Below are 8,632 nucleotides of genomic sequence, written 5' to 3' on the forward strand. Positions count from 1 at the left end.
ATGAACTAAACCCATACGAAATTTTAGTCAAATTCGATTGAAAACGTGCTAATGAACTAAGCTTAGGAAAAATTTAAGTCAAATTTTATTGGAAACACCAACGAACAAAATTCAGGTGAAGTTTTAGTCAAGTCTGAATAGAAACACACCAAAGAACTAAACTCAAGTGAAATTTTAGTCAAATTTGATTGAAAATGCGACAATGAACTCAACCCAGAACCAATTTTATTCAAATTTGAATGGAAATGTGCTAATGAACCACACTCAAATAAAATTTTAGTTAAATTTGATTATAAACGTGCTGAGGATTTAAACTTAGAAGAAATTTTAGTCAAATTTGATAAGAAGCGGGCCAAGGAACAAAATTCAGATGAAATTTTTGTTAAATTTGATTAGAAGCACACCAATGAACGAAACTCTATTAAAATTTTGTCAAATTTGATTGGAAACAAGCCAATTAACCAAACTCGTGTGAAATTTTATTCAAATTTGATGGGAAACGCGCAAATGAACTAAATAGAGGTGAAATTATAGTCAAATTTGATTGGAATGCGACAATGAACTAAAACTAGGAAAATTTTATTCAAATTTTATTGAAAACGTGCTAATGAACCATACTCAGAGAAAATTTTAGTCAAATTTGATTATATATGTGCAAATGAACTAAACACAGAAGAAATTTTGGTCAAATTTGGTAGAAAACGCGCCAAGGAACAAAACCTGGATGAAATTTTAGTCAAATTTGATTAGAAACACTCCTATGAACGGAACCCCAATGAAATTTTGTCAAAATTAATTAGAAACAAACTAATTAACCAAACTCTTATGAAATTTTAGTAAAATTTTGTGGGAAACGTGCAAATAAACTAAACACAGTGAAATTTTAGTCAAATTTGATTGAAAACGCGAGAATGAACTAAACCTAAGGAAAATTTTATTCAAATGTGATTGGGAAAGTTCTAATGAACAACACTCAGATAAAATTTTAGTCAAATTTGATTATAAAGAACTAAACTCAGAAGAAATTTTAGTCAAATTTGATAAGAAACGTGCTAAAGAATAAAATCCAGATGAAATTTTAGTCAAATTTGATTAGAAACATACCAATGATCGAAACCCCATTGAAAATTTGTCAAATTTGATTGGAAACACGCCAATTAACAAAACTCGTGTGAAATTTTAGTCAAATTTGAAACGCGCCAATGAACTAAACACGTGTGAAATTTTAGTCAAATTTGATTGGAAACACGACAATGAACTAAACCTAGGAAAAATTTTATTCAAATTTGATTGAAAATGTGCTAATGAACAGCACTTAGATAAAATTTTAGTTAAATTTAATTATAAACGCACCAATGAACTAAACTCAGAAGGAATTTTAGTCGAATTTGGTAAGAAACACGCTAAGGACAAAACCCGAATGCAATTTTAGTCAATTTTGATTAGAAACACTCCAATGAACAAAACCCCAGTGAAATTTTGTCAAATTTGATTGGACGCAATCCAATTAACCAAACTCGTTTCCAATCAAATTGGATTAAAATTTTATCTGGATTTTGTTAATTGGCACGGTTCCATTAAAATTTGGCTAAAATTCAATCTAAATTTTGTTTATTGGTGCGTTTCCAATAAAATTTGACCACAATTTCATCTGAATTTTGTTCGTTGGCGCGTTTTCAATCAAATTTGACTAAAATTTCATTTGATTTTTGTTTGTTGTCACGTTTCCAATCAAATTGGACTAAAATTTCCCCTAGGATTTGTTCATTGATGCGTTTCCAGTAAAATTTCACCACAATTTCATCTGCATTTTGTTGGTTAGCATGTTTCCAATCAAATTTGACTAAAATTTCATCTGCATTTTGTTCATTGGCGAGTTTTTAATCCAATTTGACTAAAATTTCATCTAAATTTTTTTTCATTGGATCGGTTCCAATCAAATTTGACTAGAGTTTCCCCTGAGTTTTGTTCATTGATGCATTTCCAATAAAATTTGACCACAATTTCATATGGATTTTTTCGGTGGTGCATTTTCAATCAAATTGGACTAAAATTTCATCTGAGTTTTTTTCATTGAAAACGTGCCAATTAACAAAATCCAGAAGAATTTTTCTTAGATTTTATTGGAAACGTGTCAATAATTTTTTTATGAGAGAATGTAAAATTAAAAAATGAGTTTTGAGAGAATGTGTATTTTATGAGAGAATGTACAATTGAAAATAAGTTTTGAGAGGAAATCTTTTGATTTACATGTAATATTATTTTATGAGAGAATGTATAATTGAAAATGAGTTTTGAGATAATGGGACCCAACATTGGCTAATATATAATGGGGCCTTCACAGATGATCAAAAGAATGAGCAAAAGTTGTCGCAGAATACATTCCATGACTCATATAATGCGACAATTCTCGTAACAGGCAGAAGTTGTCGCTAAATAACTTTTGCAACAAAATTTCAATTTTTGTGACAACATTTTTTTGTCACGAAATCGGTTATTTTTCATAGTGTCTTAATCTCACGGTTAGAATAGATTCAGTGAGCAACAGCACCAGCCGCTTTTGTTCTAACCGTAAGATTAATTCTAACCGTAAGATTAAGCTTAATCTCACGGTTAGAACAAAAGAGACTGGTGCTGTTGCTCACCGAATCTATTCTAACTATGAAATTAAGAGCTTTTAATCTCATGGTTAGAATACATCAATCTTAGTCAAAAAAATTTATTCAGTCATTTAGTGCTTATTTAGGATTCGGCCAAAGTCAGTGGACGGTAAAATTACCAATTTATTAAGAAAAGGCTGCCATGTATTTACCAAGCAAGTGCCAATGAATCTTAGTCAAAAAATGAATTCAGTCAAGGGGAGGGCAAAATTGACAACTAGATTAAAATTTACTCAAAAGCTATGGACAATTTTTATTTGATACATCATAATTTAATTGTAGTTAAACTTTTCAATTTTTACTCATTGTAACAATTATATTTTCAACTTTTTCTTTGTCGAATTCTTATCTTCAACATTTCATTAATTAGAACATCACGTCCTTGATGATGATTTATATGAAAATATTTTATTTTCATGCTTTGAAACGACGTAAATATGTTTTTTACACAATTTTTATTTATTTATGTATTTTAAATAGGATGGGAAAGTAAGTTGTTTACGCCATTTCAACAGACTTTTGAATGTAAAATTGTTACCAAATAGAAAATACGTTAAAAAATGAAAAGTATGAGGATAGGAATGACACGAAAAATCATTAGGGGACATAACTGCAAATGTAATTACCCAAAACAATTTTCTAAAAAGCGTAAATTGTGACTAAGTGTGGATGTTTAATTTCTATCTATGCACAGAAAAAAAAAGGGTTCTTATTTTTATTTTTTAATCATTCTAAAAATTATTTAATAATTAAAATAACATCTAAAATTATAAATACTATATTACTTAATAATCACTGCAATTAGTCAATTATACGATTTTTAAGTTTTCGAAATGTAAAAATTAGACTATTTTTCATAATTTTAATTTTTTAAATAGACAAGTCTTACTTAATAAATTTATAAGAGCTTCATACATTATTTTGGAATTAATAGATTTTAATTGTTTTGTGAGAAAATTGACTAAATACTCTCAAAAGCTTGTTTAGGAACTAAAAAGTTGTTCATGTGTGTGGCACAAGTGATCAATGCTTGCATGGTTCTGTGAAACTAAACCCTCGTTTGGGAACCATTAAAATTTAATTTTGAAAAAAAAACTTTTAAATAGTGATTTTTGATTTTTAGATAATGCGGGGTTAAGTAAGAATTTGTTTTTGATTTACGTGTAATATTATTTTAAAAGAGAATGTATAATTGAAAATGAGTTTTGAGATAACGGGAGCCAAACATTGGCTAATATATAATGGAGCCTTCACAGATGATCAATCCAATAGTCGAAATCAGAAGCGTTGAAACTACTTGAGACTATCCTCGCAAGAGAAAACCTGACATAACTAACACAAAGGAGTTTCTAGGCTGGAAACCCAAGATCAAGTTGTGTGATGGCACTCCTCACTTGGAGAATGATTTTCACAAATTACAACGAAACGAATAGTTTTCGTTTAGAAATACATGGCCTTTAAAAGCTATGCTTGAATGAGAGGTGCGCGTGTGTAACATTGTACCCAAGAAAAGCAATACATTCATAGTTATGCCATTTTCCACAATTCACTAACAGTAAATACAATGTTTCTTAGTACCTTGTTCAGCGGAAGAGAAAAATAGACCAAGATAGCAAAAAATGAAACATTGAGGTCTTGATAATGCTATCAATGTTCCTGTAGATTAGCTTTAGCATCCTACGATCTTTTGAAAGATGCAAAAATCCACTTGCTAAAGCAAATACATTCTCCATCATGAACGATGCGCCAACTGCAAACGATCCATCCATCTTCAGAAGCAGAGGCATTTAAACATCTCGTCCTAGATATTCACCAAGTTTATCCCATCTGTTGAAGCACGAGTTTGAAAACTCATTTTCCATGAAATGCTGATTGATTCCGTGTAACCATAAAGATTGCTTCCTAGTATGAAAGCCCAGCTTCAGAACCCCCTAATATGGAGTAAAAATCCTTTCCTGTTGCAAGAACAGAGCAAACATTAAACCTCAACATATCAAGAACAAAAATCAGCCACAATAACTCTTCTGACATTTTCTTTGTCATCCCAACTTATAGGGTGAGGGCACAAACTCAACTTAAGCCATTTCAAAGAAGAGATATTCAAATACTAAAATTTCACTTGTAATACATACTCTCTCAATAAATTCATTTAGCTTTGTCTGAGTCCTCTTTTTTAAAAATTTAATTTTTTCTGAAATTAATTTTTAATTACATATTCTCTCGATAAAATAATTTTACACTTAAATTCAATTTCTTTCTTTCTTTTTACTTTTTAATCACACATTCTCTAAAAAATATCATCATAGCACCCCCAGTAAAAAGCTATAGGCTCTCATTTAAAACCATCCTAAACTCCCACCCTTTAAAGCCTTTCCCTTGTTTATAGAAGGCCCTCTCCTTGATTTGGCACCAACTGAGGATTCAGCTAACTATTTAGGTTCATGATCTTTTACCCTAGTCTGAGGTAAAAAGATTCATTTCCATAAATACCTAATTCAAAGAGATCAGACAATCACATATCGAAGAAAGGATTTTTAGTAAATAAAAGCTACTTAACTTCCATTCAAACCTATTATTTTCTTTTGTAATATAATGGTTAAAGACTAAAAAAATATATCTTAAATTGAAGTCACTAACAAAGACCACGGTGTTCAGTTTCTATTCAAATATAATTTTGATTAGAAATCTTTGATCGATATCCTAAAAACTTTAAAATTTGAACATGGTCTCGAATCTTAAGGGCCATTTCTAACAATATAAGACAACCTTTACCCCGTATAAGTAGTGGACTAATCCAAGAAGGGTTGGGCCGGAGTCATATGGGCTGAGGCCCCTGTGTATAAAAACTAATATGGGGCCTAATTTTTTGAAAGGGAACATGAAGAATTGAGGGCTTCAGCAAGTCGAGCCTCAAGGGTAGACCAAGGCGTTCATACTGTTGCTTGCATCAGTCCACATAGTGACCCTAAACGCAATAGATTTGGCAGCACGGGGGTCACCTATTGGAGAAACATCCCTGTCCTCGTCTATGACCACCAGTCCGACTGTGTTGGTTGCAAAAAGAGCTTCACTGATTAAACTTTGTAGGGTTGCGATTAGTGGCCATGATGCCACATGGGATAGTGCACCCTACTCTAGAGATTTTTGAAAGAGCTCAGAGCTCAAAGCTCTCTGCCTTTGGCACAAGATCTGGATAACATGGCAAATGGGTAAGGGCCATTTGGACCATAGAGAAGCTTAGAATTTCGAGTCGAGGCCTCTAAGGAACCAGTGCACTTTGTCGGTAGCATCAATGGGTTGTTTAGTTGCATGGAGTTGATCGAAGATGGCCTTGAAAGCACGGACGTACTCCTAAATAGATTTAGTGCCTCGTTTCATTGGTTGCAAATCATCCTTGAGATGAATTCCACGTGTTTTGGAGCTATGGCTGAAGGTATTCTCTAAGGCAATCCACACTTCACTTGAAGTAGAAAGCCCCACAAGTTTTGCCATGGCCTCCTCCGTGAGGGAGGACAACCGAAGGCTAAAGAGGCATTGATTGGTTTGTTTCCATGGCGCATGTTTGATATTTGATGTCTGAGAATTTTCAAGGGCAAAACGGGGTAGGCTTTCTATAGTTCCATCCACATAGCCGATAAGTACTTGACTTTCTACAACGGGAAGCAAATAGCTCTTCCATAGAAGATAGCTGGAAGAGGGTAGTTTGATTGTAACCATGTGGATGAGGTATTGAAAGGGAGAAGATTGGAAGAGGATTCGGCATCCATGGAAAGCGAAGCAGGATCGTGTGAGGGAGGTTAATCCGTAGAGTGCTCTGATACTGTGAGAGTGTTTGGAAAACCAAACCACGCTTTCTAGTGGTGAGTTGATTTCATATTTATATCCATATTTACATAATCATATATGATATGATTAAAATGAAATGAAAATAATACAATTGAATGGAAAGAATTAAGCAAACAAGATGGAAGTTACAATTATGGATCAAATGAGAATGCAAATGGGAAGTCTTGAATTAAGGCCGAGGATCCTTAGCATGATCCTCGACAAATGTTATGTGTAACATGAGAGGTGAGAAAAAAATTGGTGTTTACTTCATGTATGGTGAAACCTCCGGCAACGAGTAACGTGACTCAATATCAATAGTGAGGATGATGCTTGAAATTTGCTTTTTCCAAAAATTTTTTCTATGTACGAATTAATAAGCATAAGGAGAAGTGCCGATTTTGACTTCTACCTACATTGGTCTTTCTATTTTCAAATAAAAAAACCTCCAACCATCAAGTTCGTAAATATAAAGGGACTCGTTTTTTTTTCCCTATAATAAGTTAATTCACAAAACTACCCCACATTTCGTATTAGTTACTAATATTGGTATTAGTTTGTAATATTTAAAAAGTTGTGGACCACAGAGAAATTTAAACATTCTTTGTTTCTACCTTCTTCCTTTTTTTTTTCTTTTTCTTTTTCTTTTTTTGGATTTGTTTCTTCATTTCTATCCTTCAAGTCCCTCTGGAATCTAGGCCCTCCTAATAATTTCTCCTTCATCATACTCACTTCCGATCCGAGTTAACTCGTTCATATCTGTCTTTGCAAACTGATTTTATTCCTGATACTACTTTTCCCAACCTGTTTCAATATTATCTTGGTCTTTTGGTTTGTCTAATATTCTTGTTTCTTCAATTTCTTGGGGTTTTTTTTTTTTTCAATTTGATTGGATGGTGGTGGTTACATAAATGAACTGTGCTAGACTTTTTATCTTGATCAAAGATTTGATCTTTTATTCTGGGGTTCTGTGAGCTATCTATAAATTTGTCAAGAAAATGCAACTCTGCTGCTTCTCTTCACGATGGAGGTACTATAAAAATTTTCAATTTACTTTAGAGCCAATTTGTTGAATAATCTAATAACTTCTATTCTAGGCCATTTATGTAAAATGTGTTTTTGTGTTATAGAAGTTGGTTTTATGACTTGTATCTGTTGATGATAATTGGGCTAAGAATTTAGTTTAAGTAACTTGTTACTATGAAAGAAAGATGTAAAGTTTAGAGGAGCGCAATTAGTTTACTGATGAAGAAGAATGTATAATGTCACCAAGTGAAAAAGTTATGCAGAGAACTTTTGTAATCCAGTTTGGGGATGTAGATTCTAAATGTTGCAACCTAGTTTGAGACAAACTGGAGCACGAAATGTATATTTTTGTTTTTGGGGTAGTTGCATGAACAGGGGGAGAGGTTTAATGTATCATGGTGTATGTAGATAAAATCCTAGATATTGTTAAATTTATCTCCCTATTAAGTGGTGCCATATGTGGAGCATTATGTAAAATCAATTTAATTAGGCAATGGTATAGATTCTTGTCTTAGGCGTACATGTTTCAAGGATATCTTTCCATTTCTAACTAAAAGCAGTGATTTTATATTTCAATACTTTAGAAAGAAAATGAAAGTTCTTCAAATCTTTTTTATCTTTTTAACTTTTATTTTCCAGATGATTGTTTCATTAATGAGTTACATAGACAATTTGCAATATATCTGAGTTTTATCCAATTGAGAGTTAGGATAAGTGGTTTTGGCTGTTAGGATAGTTGTGATTCTTTGACTGAATTATGTCCTGAAATTTCACATTGGTTGAAATTTTGATCCACATTTTGCGATGGTAAATTAAGGAAAGGTTGATGTTATACTTATTATAGTGCATCTAGACAATCTGAAACTTTCAAGTGCTTACTCTTATTTATGTTTATACATTCACATCTGCCTTCTTTATTGATATGCATAAATCTGGTTCAGCTGCATGATGATATTATTCTAATGATATTCCATCTGAAATTAATTATCTAAACTTTTCTATCTTTTAAGAAAAGGCTGAGATGTAACTTGCTCTGTATGGGTCAATTAATGCTTTAGAGTGTTCGACTAAGTCTAAAAGAAATTGAAAATACTTTTCCTGAAAGTAAATAAATTTTAGAA

Source organism: Olea europaea, chromosome 13 (assembly GCF_002742605.1).
Source record: "Olea europaea var. sylvestris chromosome 13, O_europaea_v1, whole genome shotgun sequence".
NCBI lineage: Eukaryota > Viridiplantae > Streptophyta > Magnoliopsida > Lamiales > Oleaceae > Olea > Olea europaea.